We start from the raw sequence: 19,774 nt of genomic DNA on the forward strand, positions 1-19,774 counted from the left end.
TGCTTTTTGTGTAACATGTGAGAGTTCAACACCATTCTTGACATTATGTTCAAAGCTACCTTGTTCTAGTAACGAAAAGTTCGCCTCTCATCCAAATACGCATAAAGAATAATGTCGGATGTGTCTATTCCACCCATATACTGGATGTACTGGTGTATTATTTCTGGCTTTTTTACTATTTTATTTTAATTTTGGTTCAAAAATGGTTCAAATGGGTCTGAGCACTATGGGACTTAACATCTGCGGTCATAAGTCCCCTAGAACTTAGAACTACTTAAACCTAACTAACCTAAGGACATCACACACATCCATGCCCGAGGCAGGATTCGAACCTGCGACCGTAGCGGTCGCGCGGTTCCGGACTGTAGCGCCTAGAACCGCTCGGCCACTCCAGCCGGCTTAATTTTGGTCTTCAATGTCACCAGCAACAACTTTACTTGACAAAAAGAGAACAGGGATGCGCTGGGATTTTTTCTCTCAGTACGCACATGCTAGCACCGGACCTGACTTAAAATAAATCTTCTTTCCAGTTCCAAATTCCTTTCTAAATTGCTCTGGCAAATATTTCCTGTTTTTTCTTACAGTGCCAGTAATGTATGTACCTAATTTATAAAAACTTTTTACAAGTGTTACTGACGAGAAAAGTTTTCCACAAAGATATCCCTTGTTCAAATAATTGGCCAAACGCAGTAACCTAAGCCGTGTCTTGCAATCTCAGCCCTTATCTTCTTGGCTTTTGGCACCTCTGTAAGTATAAAACCCAAGACAACAGTGCGTTATAGAGTCACACTGCATCCAGAATTTGATTCCCCATCGGTGGTAGTGTTTGTTTGGCAAATACTGTCATAGAGAAGATTGACATTTAGTGCCAACTAGACTCTCAACAATTCTAAGTTGTTCACGAGGTGTGTAATGATGTCTGAATATATTATTAGCATGATCTACCAATCGCTAGTACCTGATACATGGGTCATAATAAGGATGGCCTGGCGCTGGACATTTCTCACCATCCACAAGATGAAAGAATTTCATAAGATGCCTAAATCGGTGGGTAGAAAACATTTTACCAAACCATGGAAATGCTGGTGACGGTTTTGTGTTCCAGTATGAGAGCATTGTGGGCCTTTTATTGAGTCCCATATTTAGTAAGCAAGCAATAAAACCTCTTACCTCGGTACTTGTCACATTCTTCCAATTCTTATACGGTTTGGACAATGTAGCATGTCTAGTTATAAACTGTTTAGCTGAGCGATTTGTTTCTGTAACAATAATCTGCAGCAACGTTGTAGTAAAGAATAGATTCAAATATTCTATCACAGGAGATCCTGCTGGCGGCATATGCTTTAGTCCTGGCAGATCTTCAAATGGATCTGGTAATGGCTGTAGTGTTTTAGGTGCAATTTCGTCAGTGCATTGTGCATCTTCCATTTCGTCTTCACTTTCGTTCACGATATCGTCGAGTACATCTCTGTCACTTTCTGAACTGTTGCTAATTTCGCTAAAACACTCTGTATCCCTAGTGCTTTCTAAAAGTTCACAAATTTCTTCGTCGGTAAAACCTCTGCTCTTGCCTGGCGTAGGTCGCATTTTCCACAAAAAGCGGAGATAACAAACAAACTGTAAACTCTTAACGTGAAGAAAAACACACAGAAACAATGATAAATAACAGTACTGCGCAGAAACAAGGACGTAGAATGCAATAATATAATGTAAACATGTTCTGCGAAACACGACGTCAATAAACAAACGATGCAAAAGCGGAGTAATCGAACCAAGCCCCTACCACGCCGTAGCGGAGAAGCGAAGCAACTGTCGCCCAATTGAAGCAGTTGATCGCTGGCATTTTCAGGGATGAATCCTAGTACTGGGGTTGGGATTTGACGTAAATGAGACGCAACAAGAGCAAATTGAAGCACAAACTAAACACATGTTTGTTTAAAAAAGTACTGAGTATTCAAGTCTATTTTAAAAGTATACTTAAATGAATGAAGTTTCCTAATTTCCGAAATACGTCTGCATAGAGACGCGAAATGTATGGATGTGAGGCTCTTTCCTGACAACGTGGAGCGAGTTTACATCGAGTTATTTGCATTAGATAATTACATGAAACGTTTAAAGTAGCAGACAGTACGATTGTTATTTAATTCACGTAATTTTCCTGTCAGGTCCTGTTTGCTTTTTGCCGACTACTCTGTACATTTTGCACGCTTAATTTTGTTTAGCACGGTATTGTCTACACTCGAATTTTGGTATGATTAATTGTAATAATCCATATCACTTTAAATATGGTAGGAATTTCATTCGCACGTTAGTTTTTAACACTGATAGCAGGTCTAAAAGTGGTTAAGTTTGCAACATTTGATCAAATATTTGACCATTTAGGAAGTATAATCACCGCCTGACAACACATGTTAAGTATCTAAACGCAATTATTCGACCTGCATCTGATTCATACTTAATATATATTTGATTGCCTTGGTAACCTGGAAAAGGAACGTTCAAAATTATACACACTGACAGTATTTCCACACTATTTAAACTAGGCCTATACTGCACGATTTCCAGGACACTACACCTTTTTCAAATTAGTTGGAAGTCCAAATACTGTCGGTATAGCATCGTTATTAAGTTGACGTCTATTTACATAATTTTCCATGTAACAATTCTCTTCAAAATGAAGAGAGCACAGCAAATGATTTGCTGTCGGTTGGAAGTTCTCTCTCCGAGTAGCAACTATCCATTTCCGTAATTAAAACTTCCGGGCTAAAAGGCCGTGGTCCAATAGTAGAAATACTTCTCCCTGACGTTTCGTTGCCAGCTGCGGGCAACATCATCTGAGGTGAGTCTACGACTGGCTGCTAGGCTACACGCTATGATTATCCATTTCCGATTTAGAAAATCGTTTGTAAGGGAAAACTTAAACAAAAACAAACGCTCATGATGTATTATTTCTCCATGAAAATACTTTAAAGTGTATCACCGGGGTTCCATTGGTTACACGTCTCGGTCATCTCTTGTTCGCACTGACGGCACTTTGAACAGTGGACGTTACATTTTGATTGTGTTACGACCCGTGGCTCTGCCCTTCATTCGATCCCTGCGAAACCCTACATTTCAGCATGATAATGCACAACCGCATGTTTCAGGTCCCGTACGGGCCTTCCTGGATACAGAAAATGTTCGACTGCTGCCCTGGCCAACACTTTCTCCAGATCTCTCACCAATTGAAAACGTCTGGTCAATGGTGGCCGAGCAGCTAGCTCGCACAATACGCCACTCCGTACTCTTGATGAACTGTGGTATCGTGTTGAAGCTGCATGGGCAGCTGTACCTGTGCACGCCATCCAAGCTCTGTTTGACTCAATACCCAGGCGTATCAAGGCCGTTATTACGGCCAGAGGTGGTTGTTCTGTTCACTGGTTTCTCAGGATCTATGCACGCAAATTGCATGAAACTGTAATCACATATCAGTTCTAGTATAATATATTTGTCCAATGAATACCCGTTTATCATCTGCATTTCTTCTTGGTGTAGCAATTTTAATGTCCAGTAGTGTATCTTTCACTGACGGTGCCATGTCACCAGCGATTCTTTACATTGATGTCCTTATGCTCTGCGTTTTAAACCCATTCCCGTAATCTTTCATTCACTGCTTTCTCGATGCACAGACTGGATAGCAGCAGAGAAAGAGTACACAATATTGCATACTCCTTTTGGTCCAAGACCTTCGCTCTTACTTTCCGTCTCCCTCCTCATTGTTCTTTCTTTATTCTTGAACGTGCTGTATACTGCTTATCCTTCCTTGTAGATTACACCTATTTGTCCGAGAATTTAGAACATCTTGTTTTATCAAGCGCTTTTCCTAGATCGAGAAATCCTACGAACGTGTCCTGCATATTTATTTCACATTGCTAGGTTGGAGGCTGAGAATTTCTGCCATGAAAACACTATGCTCTTAAGATACACCATACATAAATACAATGCAAACAGTAACACTAATGTGAGATCTGTTTGGGTTAGGAAAACCAAATATATTTTTCTTGCAAGAAGATAGTTCCTACCTTTCCTGCGGGCACAGGAGCAGAATTATAACTATCATCTTTACTTTTTCACAGCTGGACTGCTTTAAAATATTGGATGAGAAAAATGATGCCGTAAATTTACAAAAATCTTCTCAAAACCAAACAAGCCCGATTGGCATAAAATTGATGCTGAAGGACATAAAATGATCTTCCTCATTGAAAATGCAAGGCAAAACATACCATTTTATTCTAAGACCGATGAAGCACTTTAAGTTAGAAGTAATCTGGTGCCGCGCGGGGTTAGCCGAGCAGTCTGGCCGCTGCAGTCAAGGACTGTGCGGCTGGTCCCGGCGGAGGTTCGAGTCCTCCCTCGGTCATGGGTGTGTGTGTTTGTCCTTTGGATAATTTAAGTTATGTAGTGTGTAAGAGAGAGATCAGTACCCAGAACAACCACCTCTGGAGATTTTCTCTGCCTCGTGATGACTGGGTGTTGTCTGATGTCCTTAGGTTAGTTCGGCTTAAGTAGTTCTAAGTTCTATGGGACTGATGACCATAGATGTTAAGTACCGTAGTGCTCAGAGCCATTTGAACCGACCACCTCTGGCCTTATTAACGGCCTTGATACGCCTGGGCATTGTGTCAAAAAGAGCTTGAATGGCGTGCACAGGTACAGCTGCCCATGCAGCTTCAACACGATACCACAGTTCATCAAGAGTAGTGACTGGCGTATTGTGACGAGCCAGTTGCTCAGCCACCATTGACCAGACGTTTTCAATTGGTGCGAGATCTGGAGAATGTGCTGGCCAGGGCAGCAGTCGAACATTTTATGTATCCAGAAAGGCCTGTACAGGATCTTCAACATGCGGTCGTGCATTATCCTGCTGAAATGTACGGTTTCGCAGATATCGAATGAAGGGTAGAGCCATGGCTCGTAACACATCTGAAATGAAATGTCCACTGATCAAAGTGCTGTCAGTGCGGACAAGAGGTGACCGAGACGTGTAACCAATGGCACCCCACACCACACGCCAAGTGATACGCCAGTATGGCTATGACGAATACACGCTTCCAATAACCGTTCACCGTGATGTCGCCAATCTCGTATGCGACCGTCATGATGCTGTAAAGAGAAACTGGATTCATCCGAAAAAGTGACGTTTTGCCATTCGTGCACCGAGGTTCGTCGTTGAGTACACCATCGCAGGCGCTCCTGTCTGTGATGCAGCGTCAAGGGTAACCGCGGCCATGGTCTCCAAGCTGATAGTCCATGCTGCTGCAAACGTCGTCGAACTGTTCGTGCAGATGGTTATTGGCTGCAATCGCGATAGGCTACAATCTGACGTTTATCAAAGTCGTAAACGTGATGGTACGCATTTCTCCTCCTTACACGAGGCATCACAACAACGTTTCACCAGGCAACGCCGGTCAACTGCTGTTAGTGTATGAGAAATCGGTTGGAAACTTTCCTCATGTCAGCACGTTGTAGGTGTCGCCACCCTCGTCAACCTTGTGTGAATGCTCTGAAAAGCTAATCATTTGCATATCACAGCATCTTCTTCCCGTCAGTTAAATTTCGCGCCTGTAGCACGTCATCTTCGTGATATAGCAATTTAAATGGCCAGTAGTGTCGATAGTCTCGGAGTAATGAAGCAGGTTTAATCACGTAATAAAGACAAGGCCTCCGATCCAGACTATAACAGTCAGGTTCCTCTCAGAGTATGCTGATAAAATAGCTCCATATTTAGCAATTACATACAACTACTCGCTCACAGAAAGATCCGTACCTGAAGACTGGACAATTGCTCAAGTCACACCAATACCCAAAAACTAAAGTAAGAGTAATCCGCTGAATTACAGGCCTATATCACTAACGTTGATTTGCAGTAGGGTTTTGGAACATATACTGTATTCGAACATTATGAAGTACCTGGAAGAAAACGATTTATTGACACATAGTCAGCACAGTTTCAGAAAATATCGTTCTTGTGAAACACAACTAGCTCTTTATACTCATGAACTAGTAAGTGCTATCGACAGGGGATGTCAAATTGATTTCATATTTTTAGATTCCCAGAAGGCTTTCTACACCGCTCCTCACAAGCGTCTTCTAACCAAACTGCGCGCCTACGGAGTATCGAATCAGTTGTGCGACTGGATTCGTGATTTTCTCTCAGAAAGGTTACAGTTCGTAGTAATAGACGGAAAGTCATCGAGTAAAACAGAAGTAATTTCCGGCATTCCCCATGGCAGTGTTATAGGCCCTCCATTGTTGCTGATATATATTAATGATATAGGAGACAACCTGAGTAGCCGTCTTAGATTGTTTGCAGATGATGCTGTCATTTACCGTCTTGTAAAGTCATCAGATGATCAAAACGACCTGCAAAATGTTTTCGATAAGATATCTCTATGGTGCAAAAAGTGGCAATTGACCCTGAATAAGGAAAAGTGTGAAGTTATTCACATGAGTACTAAAAGAAATCAGCTAAATTTCGATTACGCGGTAAGTCACACAAATCTGAAGGCTGTAAATTCAACTAAGTACTTATGGATTACAATTACAAATAATTTAAATTGGGACGATCACATAGAAAATATTATGGGTAGAGCAAACCAAAGGCAGAACACTTAGGAGGGGCAACAGATCTACTAAAGACCCTGCTTATACCACGCTTGTCCGCCCTATTCTGGAGTATTGCTGTGTGGTGTGGGATCCGCATCAGGTGGGACTGACGGATGACATCGAAAAAGTACAAAGAAGGGCAGCTCGTTTTGTATTATTGCGAAATAGGGGAGATAGTGTCACAGACATGATACGTGAATTGGAGTGGCAATCATTAAAACAAAGGTGTTTTTCGTTGCGACGGGATCTTCTCATGAAGTTTGAATCGCCAGTTTTCTCCTCCGATTACGAAAACATTGGCACCCACCTACATATGGAGAAATGATGGTTACGATAAAATAAGAGAAATCAGCGCTCGTACAGAAAAGTTTAAGTGTTCGTTTTTCCTACGTGAAGGCAACGGCATTGCCGCAGTGGATCCACCGGCTCCTGTCAGCTCGCCGAAGTTTGGCGCTGTTGGGCGTGGCCAGCACTTGGATGGATGACCATCTGGGCCGGCATGCGCTGTTGCCATTTTTCGGGCTGCAGTGAGCCTTGTGATGCAGTTGAGGAGCTACTCGACCGAATAGTAGCGGCTCCGGCCAAAGAAAACCATCATAACGACCGGGAGAGTGGTGTGCTGACCACACGCCCCTTCTATCAGCATCCTTAGCTGAGGATGACACGGCTGTCGGATGGTCCCGATGGGCCACATGTGGCCTGAAGATGGAGTGCCTTTTTTCCCACGTGCCGTTCGAGAGTGGAACGGTAGAGAGACAGCCTAAAGTTGGTTCATTGAACCCTCTGCCAGCCACTTTATTGTGAATAACACAGTAGCCACGTAGATGTAGATGTAGAACATCGGCGCTGGCTGACCACTGAGCGCGGCCACGAACTGTAGACTGGCACAGCTGCACTACACTCCTGCTACACATAAAGTGGCCTAGTGGCCTAGCATAAGTACTGCGATTGGCTGTGTACTCTTTGGCTAACACAGCCGCTCTTCTGTTCTGCTTATCGAGAGAACTGCATCCGGCACATCGATCTCTTAGGCGGCTGTGTGGTCGTATGACTAGCGACATCACAGAACTAAACCCGCACAGTGATTAACTGATAGACGCCAAAGTGGATGACAGAAAGTGAGTGATGCCCTCCAGTAAGCGGTAGCTGCCTAAATACATCTGCATCTACATCCATACTCCGCAAGCCACCTGACGGTGTGTGGCGGAGCGTACCTTGAGTACTTCTATCGGTTCTCCCTTCTGTTCCAGTCTCGTATTGTTCGTGGAAAGGATTGTCGGTATGCTTCTGTGTGGGCTCTAATCTTTCTCATTCTATCCTCATGGTCTCTTCGCGAGATATACGTAGGACGGAGCAATATACTGCTTGACTCCCCGGTGAAGATATGTTCTCGAAACTTCAAGAAAAGCCCGTATCGAGCTACTGAGCGTCTCTCCTGCAGAGTCTTCCACTGGAGTTTATCTATCATCTCCGTAACGCTTTCGCGATTACTAAATGATCCTGTAACGAAGCGCGCTGCTCTCCGTTGGATCTTCTCTATCTCTTCTATCAACCCTATCTGGTACGGATCCCACACTGCTGAGCAGTATTCAAGCAGTGGGCGAACAAGCGTACTGTAACCTACTTCCTTTCTTTTCGGATTCTTCCAGTGAATCTCAGTCTGGCGTCTGCTTTACGGACGATCAAATTTATGTGATCATTCCATTTTAAATCACTCCTAATGCGTACTACTAGATAATTTATGGAATTAACTGCTTCCAGTTGCTGACCTGCTATTTTGTAGCTAATTGATAAGGGATCTATCTTTCTATGTATTCGCAGCACATTACACTTGTCTACATTGAGATTCAATTGCCATTCCCTGCACCATGCGTCAATTCGCTGCAGATCCTCCTGCATTTCAGTACAATTTTCCATTGTTACAACCTCTCAATGCACCACAGCATCATCTGCAAAAAGCCTCAGTGAACTTCCGATGTCATACACCAGGTCATTTATGTATATTGTGAACAGCAACGGTCCCATGACACTCCCCTGTGGCACACCTGAAATCACTCTTACTTCGGAAGACTTCTCTCCATTGAGAATGACATGCTGCGTTCTGTTATCTAGGAACTCCTCAATCCAATCACGCAATTGGTCTGATAGTCCATATGCTCTTACTTTGTTCATTAAGCGACTGTGGGGAACTGTATCGAACGCCTTACGGAAATCAAGAAACACGGCATCTACCCTTGAACCCGTGTCTATGACCCTCTGAGTCTCGTCGACGAATAGCGAGAGCTGCGTTTCACGCGATCGTCTTTTTCGAAACCCATGCTGATTCCTACAGAGTAGATTTCTAGTCTCCAGGAAAGTCATTATACTCGAACATAATACGTGTTCCAGAATTCTACAACTGATCGACGTTAGAGATATAGGTCTATAGTTCTGCACATCTGTTCGACGTCCCTTCTTGAAAACGGGGATGACCTGTGCCCTTTTCCAATCCTTTGGACAGCTTGTCGAAAAAACGAACAGTTATATACTACTGACCATTAAAATTGCTGCACCACGAAGATGACGTGCTACAGACGTGAAATTTAATCGACATGAATAAGATGCTGTGAGATGCAAATGATTAGCTTTTCAGAGCATTCACACAAGTTTGGCGCCGGTGGCGACACCTACAACGTGCTGATATAAGGAAAGTTTCCAAACGATTTCTCATACACAAACAGCAGTTGACTGGCGTTGCCTGGTGAAAAGTTGTTGGGATGCCTCGTGTAAGGAGGAGAAATGCGTACCATCACGTTTCCGACTTTGATAAAGGTCAGATTGTAGCCTATCGCGATTGCGGTTTATCGTATCGCGACATTGCTGCTCGCGTTGGTCGAGATCCAGTGACTGTTAGCAGAATATGGAATCGGTGGGTTCAGGAGGGTAATACGGAACGACGTGCTGGATCCCACTGGCCTCGTATCACTAGCAGTCGAGATGACAGGCATCTTATCACGTGGCTGTAACGGATCGTGCAGCCACGTCTCGATCCCTGAGTCACCAGATGGGGACGTTTGCAAGACAACAACCATCTGCACGAACAGTTCGTCGACGTTTGCAGCAGCACGGACTATAAGCTCGAAGACCACGGCTGCAGTTACCCTTGACGCTGCATCACAGACAGGAGAGCCTGCGAATGTGTACTCAACGACGAACCTGGGTGCACGAATGGCAAAACGTCATTTTTTCGGATGAATCCGGGTTCTGTTTACAGCATCATGATGATCGTATCCGTGTTTGCCGACATCGCAGTGAACGCACATTGGAAGCGTGTATTCTGACACTTTGAACACTGGACGTTACATTTTAGATGCGTTACGACCAATGGCTCTACCCTTCATTCGATCCCTGCGAAACCGTACATTTCAGCAGGATAATGCACGACCGCATGTTATGGGTTCTGTACGGGCCTTTATGGATACAGAAAATGTTCGATTGCTGTCCTGGCCAGCAGATTCTCCAGATCTCTCACCAATTGAAAACGTCTGGTCAACGGTGGGCGAGTAACTGGCTCGTCACAATACACCAGTCACTACTCTTGATGAACTGTGGTATTGCGTTGAAGCTGCATGCGCAGCTGTACCTGTACACGCCATCCAAGCTCTGTTCGACTCAATGCCCAGGCGTATCGAGGCCGTTATTGCGGCTAGAGGTGGTTGTTCTGGGTACTGATTTCTCAGGATCTATGCACCCAAATTGCGTGAAAATGTAATCACATGTCAGTTCTAGTATTATATATTTGTCCAATGAATACCCGTTTATCATATATATATATATATATATATATATATATATATATATATATATATATATATATATATATACTAAGATGATATCTGTTCTTTCAGACATGTCCGAATGAACAGATACCATCTTAGTATGTTTATAGTTAAGGCTCACCGGCCACTTGACCATCTTCTTCTTCTGTGCGAATGCACAAACAGTGCCCCAACTCTTATGGGAATCGGCAACGCACCGCGAGTAATGAGTAGAATGGGCGGGGGCACTACGAATTTAGTGCGGGACAATACGTTGAGAATGTGGGTTTCGCGGGAGGCGTGCCAGAGATAAATACCTGCAGTCGCGCTATCCTCTGTGTCCTCGGTGGCTCAGATGGATAGTGCGTCTGCCATGTAAGCAGGAGATCCAGAGTCCGAGTCCCTGTTGGGGCAGACATTTTCATCTGTCCCCGTTGACGTATGTCAACGCCTGTAAGGAGCTAAGGGTGTTCATTTCAGTGAAACCCGTTTATCATCTGCATTTATTCTTGGTGTAGCAATTTTAATGGCCAGTAGTGTATCTTTCCATACGAGCTCTGAGTTCCCTTATATTGTTAGGGTGATCGTTTCTTCCTGTGAAGTTCGATGTCAAAAAAATATTTTCGTATTTGGAGGAGAAAGATAACGATTGAAATCTCGTCTGAAGATGCCACCGCAGCGAGAAACGCCTTTGTTTTAATTTTGTCCACCCCAAATCCTGCATTATTTCAGTGACACTCTCTCTGCTACTTCGCGATAATCGAAAACGTGCTGCCCTTTTTTGAACTTTCTCGATGTAATACGTTAATCCTATCTGGTGAGGATCCCACACCGCGCAGCAGTATTCTAAAAGAGAATGGACAAGCATACCGTAGGCACTCTGTTTTGTAGATCTGTTGCATCTCCTAAGTGTTCTGCGAATAAAATGCAGTCTTTGGTTAGTCTTCCCCACAAGATTTTCTATGTCTACTTTTCAATAAAAGTTTTCGTAACTATGATTCCTAGTTATTTAGTTGAATTTACGGCCTTTAGATTTGACTGATTTAACATGTAACCGAAGTTCAACGGATTCCTTTTAGCACTCATGTGGATGACCTCAAAATACTCATGTTTAGGATCAATTGCCAATTTTCGCACCATCTTTTCTAAATTGTTTCGCGATTTGATCTTCTGATGACTTAAACTAGACGATAAACGACAACATCATCGGTAAACAATACAAGACGGCTAATCAGACTGCGTCCTAATTCGTTTATGTAGATAACGAACAGCAAAGGGCCCATATCACCACCCTGGAAAATGCCAGAAATCACTTCTGTTTTACTCAATGACTTCCGGTCAGTTACTACGAATTACAATTTCTCTGATAGGAAGTCACAATTCCAGTCACGTACCTTGAAAGTATCTAAGCAAAATTGTATCCTTTTTTATTTGTGAAAGTATCAATGATAAGATTATTCCAAATTAATTATTCAACAAACCTGCATATGACTGCGTCTGTGAACTTGTTTCTTGCACTCATCCATTTTGTCAGATAGACAACATGTATTTGACTCAGAAATCAAGTTTAAGAGAATAATGCCGCTTGTGCAATTCCATTAAGATGGTAATGGAAAATTATCTTTTGGCCCTGATGTTTACTTGGTGAAATTGTATTTTTACTTGAATGACGCCAATTGTGCAGCGGCATAAAATCAGTTATTTGAAATAACTTTGCTCTGATGGCGTTAGTTATACCAAAATCGATTTCAAACCATGAACTGCACATATATATAAGGCATAGAGGCCTCATTTACTTTATGTTCTTTCACTGGTGGGTAACTTTGCTTTACTACCCATTTTCATATCCTGTACAAGCAAAGGATGTGGATTATGATTCAGGCTGTTATATTTAAACACAATGTTGATCTCAATATACAGGGTGAGTCACCTAACAATACCGCTAGATATATTTCGCAAACCACATCAAATACTGACGAATCGATTCCACAGACCGAACGTGAGGAGAGGGGCTAGTGTAATTGTTTAATGCAAACCATACAAATATATATATATATATTACCCTCCTTCAATTGGGCCAACTTGCGGTGAATCGAGGAAGTACAGTACATACTGACGAAACTAAAATGAGCTCTACCATGAAAATTAAGCGTTTCTGGACGCATGTCCACATAACATCTTTTCCTTATTGTATACAAGAAGGTACGGCCAAACTTTCAGGAAACATTCCTCACACACAAATAAAGAAAATATGTTATGTGGACATGCGTCCAGAAAAGCTTAATTTTCATGATAGAGCTCATTTTAGTTTCGTCAGTATGTACTGTACTTCCTCGATTCACCGCCAGTTGGCCCAATTGAAGGAAAGTAATGTTGACTTCGATGCTTGTGTTGACATGCGACTCATTACTCTACAGTACTAGCATCAACCACATCAGTACGTAGCATCAACAGGTTACTGTTCATCACGAACGTGGTTTTGCAGTCAGTGCAATGTTTACGAACGCGGAGTTGGCAGATGCCCATTTGATGTATGGATTAGCACGGGGCAATAGCCGTGGCACGGTACCTTTGTATCGAGGCAGATTTGCAGAACGAAGGTGTCCCGACAGGAAGACGTTCGAAGCAATTGAGCGGCGTCTTAGGGAGCACGGAACATTCCCGCCTATGACTCGCGGCTGGGGAAGACCTAGAACGACGAGGACACCTGCAATGGACGAGACAATTCTTCGTGCAGTTGACGATAACACTAAATGTCAGCGTCAGAGAAGTTGCTGCTGTACAAGGTACCGTTGACCACGTCACTGTATGGAGAGTGCTACGGGTGAACCAGTTGTTTCCGTACTATGTACAGCGTGTGCAGGCACTATCAGCAGCTGATTGGCCTCCACTGGTAGACTTTTGTGAATGGTTCATCCAACAATGTGTCAATCCTCAGTTCAGTGCAAATGTTCTCTTTACGAATGAGGCTTCATTCCAACGTAATCAAATTGTAAATTTTCACAATCAGCATGTGTGGGCTGACGAGAATCCGCACGCAATTGTGCAATCACGTCGTCAACACAGATTTTCTGTGAACGTTTGGGCAGGCATTGTTGGTGACGTCTTGATTGGGCCCCATGTTCTTCCACCTACGCTCAATGGAGCACGTTATCATGATTTCATACGGGATACTCTACCTGTGCTGCTAGAACATGTGCCTTTACTAGTACGAAACAACATGTGGTTCATGCACGATGGAGCTCCTGCACATTACAGTCGAAGTGTTCGTACGCTTTCAACAACAGATTCGGTGACAGATGGATTGGTAGAGGCGGACGAATTCCATGGCCTCCACGCTCTCCGGACCTCAACCCTCTTGACTTTCATTTATGGGTGCATTTGAAAGCTCTTATCTACGCAACCCCGGTACGAAATGTAGAGACTCTTCGTGCTCGTATTGTGGGCGGCTGTGATACAATACTCCATTCTCCAGGGCTGCATCAGCGCATCAAAGATTCCATGCGACGGAGGGTGGATGCATGTATCCTCGTTAACGGAGGACATTTTGAACATTTCCTGTAACAAAGTGTTTGAAGTCACGCTGGTACGTTCTGTTGCTGTGTGTTTCCATTCCATGATTAATGTGATTTGCAGAGAAGTAATAAAATGAGCTCTAACATGGAAAGTAAGCGTTTCCGGACACATGTCCATATAGCATATTTTCTTTCTTTGTGTGTGAGGAATGTTTCCTGAGAGTTTAGCCATACCTTTTTGTAACACCCTGTATATTGTTAAAATTTTAACAAACCTACCATTTCTAACATTTTTGTAGCACGAATCACTCTTACCAAAAATTTTAGAAAACGCTTACTGTGTCGAACCTTGGACATACAAATCCTAACTCTGAACATTATCTAACAAAAACAAATTTGAAATCGTTATATATCTTCTCTCATTTATGTGCTAAAATTGTCGTAGGGTAACTGCACAGCAAGCGCGGCTCCTACCTTAAAGCTGTCTGCACAAGTCTGCTTCCTCTGGACACCTACCTGCGACTCCCCGGCTTTTTGCTGGATGCACCCGGCTCTCTTAACCATTAAAGATCCTCCTACTTACAGATATTATACTCATTCCACCTTGCGGTTGGCAACTACCAACTTTATTTTCTGGATCTTTGCCAGAAATGCGACATGTATGTGACCCAGTAATCAAGTTTAAGAGAATGATGCCGTTTGTGCAATGACATTAAGATGGTACTGGAAAATTAACATTTGGCCCCGATGTTTACTTAATGAAATTATATCTCTACGTGAATAATGCCAGTTGTGCAATGGCATAAAATTAGATATTTGAAATAACTTTGCTCTGATAACGTTAGTTATACCAAAATCGATTTCAAACCATGAACTGCACATATATATATAAGGCATGGAGGCCGCATTTATTTTATGTTCTTTCACTGATGGGTAACTTTACTTTAATACTCATTTTCATATTCAGTTCAAGCAAAGGATGTGGATTATGATTCAAGCTGTTATATTTAAACACAATGTTGATCTGAATATATATATATATATATATATATATATATATATATATATATATATATATATATATATATATACAGGGTGTCCCAGCTATCTTGTCCACCCAAAATATCTCTGGAACAATAACAGCTATTGGAAAACGACTTTCACCGGTATCAATGTAGGTCTGGGGCCCATGAATGTACATATTTGGAAACATTCTAAAACGAAAGCATATGTGTTTTTTAACACAAACTTATGTTTTTTTAAATGGATCTCCTGTATTTTTTCTTCAGCAATCCATAGCATGACAAAGCACATACACAATGGCGTTGATTGCATCGCAATATTCCCATTACATCCCGAGATATTAAGACGCGAAGGTGACGCTTGAAACACCCGACATGCGCTGCCAGCGCACGTCCTGAGGCTCAGGCGTGAACCCCATGCTGCCCGTAATCGCAGCAGACCGTATTATTCGTTTCGGACCTCTTGATAAGTATGGAGGTGTGATTACACATGTCAATCACATCGCGATTCTCCACGTACGCGTACACCACCATTACTCTACCACGCAAACATAGGGGTTACATTCGTCTGGTGTGAGACGTTCCCTGGGGGGTCCACCGGGGGCCGAACCGCACAATACCCTGAAAGAGTAGTTCGGTGTGGGGCGGCGGAGGGGTGAAGTGGACTGCGGTAGTCGTCGTGGGGTTGTGGACCACTGCGGCTGCGGCGCGGACGAAGCCTCTCCTTCGTTTCTAGGTCCTCGGTTAACATACAATATAATACAATACAAGTCAAAGAAAAGTCACTTCAGTAAGGGGCGTCGACTTCTTGCAAAACAACGTTTATGTGCTGTGGTCGTAACATCACAGTCGGAAAAAATGTCTCCTTCATTGATTTGAATGCATGCAAAAGTGTAAATCTTTAAGGTGAATATTTTGAGATTCGCTGAAGTCTTTTTACTTCAAAATGTATTTCTTTTTCATTGTTCTCGCATCTTCGTTAAAAGAGGGACTAATGCAACCGTGTATAATGTGTGTAGAACACTGCTATCGCATTTTGAAATGTTTTCTACACGACCGACGTGTCCGTGTGTAACACCATAACTCTAGTGCTCTACTGATTTATTTTGCTTTTGTTTCATTTAATTTTACATCATTGAGTATCTGTAAGTGTGTTTGAATCAATAACACAAAATTGTATACTCCTTTCTTTGTTTAAGACTTTGATGTCGTGGTTTGATTCTATGTAATGTAGTATATCTGTCATTTAAACTCTTTGTCCCATTTGGAGGGAACAAAACTTACTGTATATAATTGTAATTACTGTGTGAATAATTTTTTGTAGAAGTACTAATATGTGCAAATGTTCTGTTTTATTTGAAATGTTTGTTTGCTGTTATGTAAACTGCTCATCCTTCACTTAGGGTTCTTAGCTTGTATGTTAAAGGTGTAGTGGTTCCACTCGGGAACGGAACTGTGTAGCGCGCGCAAATTGTGGTTGGCCTATGTAGAAAAAGTGGAAACAAGAGTCAGTCGAGGATGAGCTACCAAACTGTGCACTGCCATGTAAAAGTTATATATTGTGCTGGTTTCCGAGAGAGGCTTTTTCTGCCACATTCCAATGCCTCGGATGGATGGATAAATAGCTGGAACGATTCTGGAATTGGTATCCATCATCGCCACCAAGAAGGGACAGAGTCCAGTAATTCTGCCTGCAAATCCACCTACCAACATGCAGTTGCCACCACATTGCGCAATCACTGTAACGGAGTACTATAAGAATGTACAGTGAAGGATCAGCTTATTGTATGTGTTAGTGTGCACAAATATAAGGTAACTTATAACTGAATTTATGTGCGTACCTCGATTTTTTCCTTATCGCAACACCTCTCAGGTTCCTCTCCATTTGATCTATGATTGCCGAGTGTCCTAGTTTGTGGAAAAAATGAAGGCCTCTGAACATTAAATAATGTTCTTTGATCTTTGGTAAGAAGGGAGTGTTCAGATTTACTGTGGCTTTAGTGAAACTGTGGGAGGTAGTAAATGTAGTCTGTGAAAGTCTCCCAGGGATGGAAACAGTCTAATTTAAAATTTTGTGGAGTTTCAAAGTCTCCTATTTAATCATTTACTTGAAAGTAGAAGATTGTGGTAATAAAGACAATTTGCAGTTTCTTTTAAAGATTAAAAGCTCTTAAAACTGAGGCTTATAAAGTGTTGCTTAGTTAATGATCATAGTGCTGCCTGTAGTAAATTTTAAAAGGTGAGTCAGTTTCTTACAAATATGTTAATTTTGTGTCTCACTGTAGTAAAAGTGGAAAACTGGTGTTGTGGAAAGTGATACGCATGCTAAGCACTTGTTTCTTTTGGCTATTGAAAGTGCATATTAATAGTGTAATAAAATCCACAGGTTATCCTGTACCACTATTTATGAAAACAATAATTTCTTTATTCAAAAGACAGTGAGAAGTAACCTGTTAGTGAATTCCATTTAAGTTTCATCCTAAACAGAATGGTATTTAGTTGAGAGATACTTAACCTGTGACCAGTTCATAATTTTACAGTGAACTACATTTATAATTTCATGCCAGCTAGGAAAATGATTGAACATAATACTGAACCTATGTCCAATTAATGATTCTGCAGTGAATGTTAATAGTAATATTATAAAGACCATTCAGTTTCAACAAGCCCTGAAAGTAATAGTGTGTTTCGGTATCTGTTATATTTTTGCAAATAGTTCGTGCTGCTGTAGCTGTTAGCTTCAATCTTATCGTAAATATATGTATGTGTCAGAGTTCATCGCACTCGCGTGTGGCCAAGTATAGGTTTTGTTTGTCCGTTAAGTTACTCATATCTATTTTCTTGAACAAGAATGTCAATCATTCTTTTGCCAAATTAGGCTGGCGACCGTTTTCTTTATTCTTTGAACAGTGTGGATAGGTTAAATATTGTTTGTTACTGTTTAAATATTTACGTAATTCTGACCTTCCGATAAGCCACCTCCGTTAGGTACAACACGGTCAACATAACAAAATTCCTCTCAGAGGGTAACACTGCTCTGTTGCTTTATACCATAATTGCTTTAACTAGATAGTTTTATTTCACAACCTGCCTCCAACCTAAGGGTTATGGTACAGCAGTAGCAAACGAGAGTGTTATACGTGGCTTTTCCGTGGCAGGACTACTTGTTCTGTTGGGGCATACTACGTAATAAACCAAAATTGGTATTTCATAGTAAAAGCTTCGTAAATCCGGTTGCAGTGTTATACGTGTACATAACGTAATGCCACCTTGCGCTGACACTGTTATGTAACATCCAGCGCCTGCTGCAATTGCCGCCAGAATGGGAAATTAGCGGATAAGTGGGAAGGGAATTCACTGTTCAGTGCTGCCAACCGTTGCCGCCTCTGTCCTGGGAGGGAGACGCGTTTACTGCTGTAGTCAGACGGCGTGTATTTGTCTGTCTCTTTGCCAATCGTCACGGACTGATCTGCGTCGTTGTTTTCTACATAAACTAAACAAGCGTATCGCTAGCGTTCGTGGACGACATGCACTGTGGAGTCTACCGAATTTTTACAAGTGCTCACTCTTCAGATAGTAAATGCCACACGATGTACCGAGTAAGCCATTGATATCGCTCTAGATAATGCTGCGAGAGTTTTCTCTCTGCTAAACCAGATAGTGTTATATTCAGATACGGAAAGCTACGAGCTAATGCTGTGTGACCGCTTGCTTCTATTGCAGGTAAGCCTGACTTCGCTCATTCATGTATACGAAGATATGATACACTACTGGCCATTACAACTGCTACACCACGAAGATGACGTGCTACAGACGCGAAATTTAACCGACAGGAAGAAGATGCTGTGATATGCAAATGATTAGCTTTTCAGAGCATTCACACCTACAACGTACTGACAAGAGGAAAGTTTCCAACCGATTTCTCATACACAAACAGCAGTTGACCGGCGTCGCCTGGTAAAACGTTCTTGTGGTGCCTCATGTAAGGAGGAGAAATGCGTACCATCAGGTTTCCGACTTTGATAAAGGGCGGATTGTAGCCTATCGCTATTGCGGTTTATCGTATCGCGACATTGCTGCTCGCGTTAGTCGAGATCCAGTTACCGTTAGCAGAATATGGAATCGGTGGGTTCAGGGCGGTAATACGGAACGCCGTGCTGCATCGCAACGGCCTCGTATCACTAGCAGTCGAGATGACAGGCATGTTATCCGCATGGCTGTAACGTATCGTGCAGCCACGTCTCGATCCCTGAGTCAACAGATGGGGACGTTTACAAGGCAGCAACCGTCTGCACGAACAGTTCGACAACTATTTCAGCAGCGTGGACTATCAGCTCGGAGACCATGGCTGCGGTTACCCATGACGCTGCATCACAGACAGGAGCGCCTGCGATGGTGTACTCAACGACGAACCTGGGTGCACGAACGGCAAAACGTCATTTTTCGGATGAATTCACGTTCTGTTTACAGCATCAAGATGGTCGCATCCGTGTTTAGCGACATCTCGGTGAACGAACATTAGAAGCGTGTATTCCTCATCGCCACACTGGCGTACCATCCGGCGTGATGGTATGGGGTACCATTGGTTATACGTCTCGGACACCTCTTGTTCGCATTGCCGTCACTTTGAACAGTGGACGTTTCATTTCAGATGAGTTACGGCCCGTGGCTCTACCCTTCATTCGATCCCTGCGAAACCCTACATTTCAACAGGATAATGCACGACCGCATGATGCAGGTCCTGTACGGGCCTTTCTGGATACCCAAAATGTTCCACTACTGCCCTGGCCAGCAC

Source organism: Schistocerca americana, chromosome 10 (assembly GCF_021461395.2).
Source record: "Schistocerca americana isolate TAMUIC-IGC-003095 chromosome 10, iqSchAmer2.1, whole genome shotgun sequence".
NCBI classification, from domain to species: Eukaryota; Metazoa; Arthropoda; class Insecta; order Orthoptera; family Acrididae; genus Schistocerca; species Schistocerca americana.